We start from the raw sequence: 1,018 nt of genomic DNA, 5'->3' as shown, positions 1-1,018 counted from the left end.
TCAAATCCCTAAACACGAATGAATGAAAAGTGAAAAGAAGAAGAATCTCATCTACAATGTGTGATAGATAAACCTACTATATGGCCTCATCAAATTCACACATCAAACATCCTTCTTGTCTTCTCTTTTGGGTCATTGCTTTCTTTGGGCCCAGCAATTAAATATAAGCTTATTATTAAGTGCAATAGTTACAGGTAGAAAATTGTATGACATCACATGTCAAATGAGTGTTAAGAATTTATGAAAGTATGTATGTAGTTGAATGGTAGAACAAAAAGTTAAACAAAAAACAAGCACAAAAAAACAAAAACATAAAAAAACCCATAAAATGTATCCTTGTTTAAGCTACAAAAAACTTCACCATATATCTATAACTCACATTCTAGTTTCTCTCTTCCAAGAAAATTACAGAGAAAAAAAATATTATTCTTCTTCCTCTCATCCTCTTTTTCTTCTTCCAAAAATTTTGCAGAGCCCACCATTCCTGCATATTCTCTTTCCGAAGAGAATATAGAGGGTTCTGAAGTGGTGATGTCTTGGTTTGGAGATCAAAATCTAAATCACAACATTCATGTTCGTAGATCGAGGGATTTGGCGAAGAAAATTTTTCTTCAAGGGTAAGCTATTTTCTTCCCTAATTTATTCTTGTAGCATGCTGTAATTTTAAATTGTTTAATATATATTTTTTCTACTCTGTAAATTAAAGTTTTGTGAAAAATGAAATTGGGACCGATCCCCACGTTTCTGCACAGGGTCCTTCATCGGTTTGAGCTAAGACTAGAGGATATTCATCCACCAAGAAAATATTAAGTCATCGATGATTAGAATTGTATTAATTGTGTTTTTTCCAGGTGATGTAATTATCGTCAGATAATTTGTCAATGATGAGCATATTTAAAGTTGCGGAAGTCATATTATAAATTGCTGAAACATACAATTTATTTATATTAGTAATCCATGTATTACCCACTTTTGAAAAATCAATCAAGTTTAGCAAAATAATTTAATGCACCTTATG

The sequence above is a fragment of the Benincasa hispida genome, chromosome 2 (assembly GCF_027475165.1).
Source record: "Benincasa hispida cultivar pf3 chromosome 2, pf3_genome.v1.1, whole genome shotgun sequence".
NCBI classification, from domain to species: domain Eukaryota; kingdom Viridiplantae; phylum Streptophyta; class Magnoliopsida; order Cucurbitales; family Cucurbitaceae; genus Benincasa; species Benincasa hispida.
The sequence above is the reverse complement of the archived record's forward strand: the minus strand, read 5'-3'. Positions refer to the sequence as shown.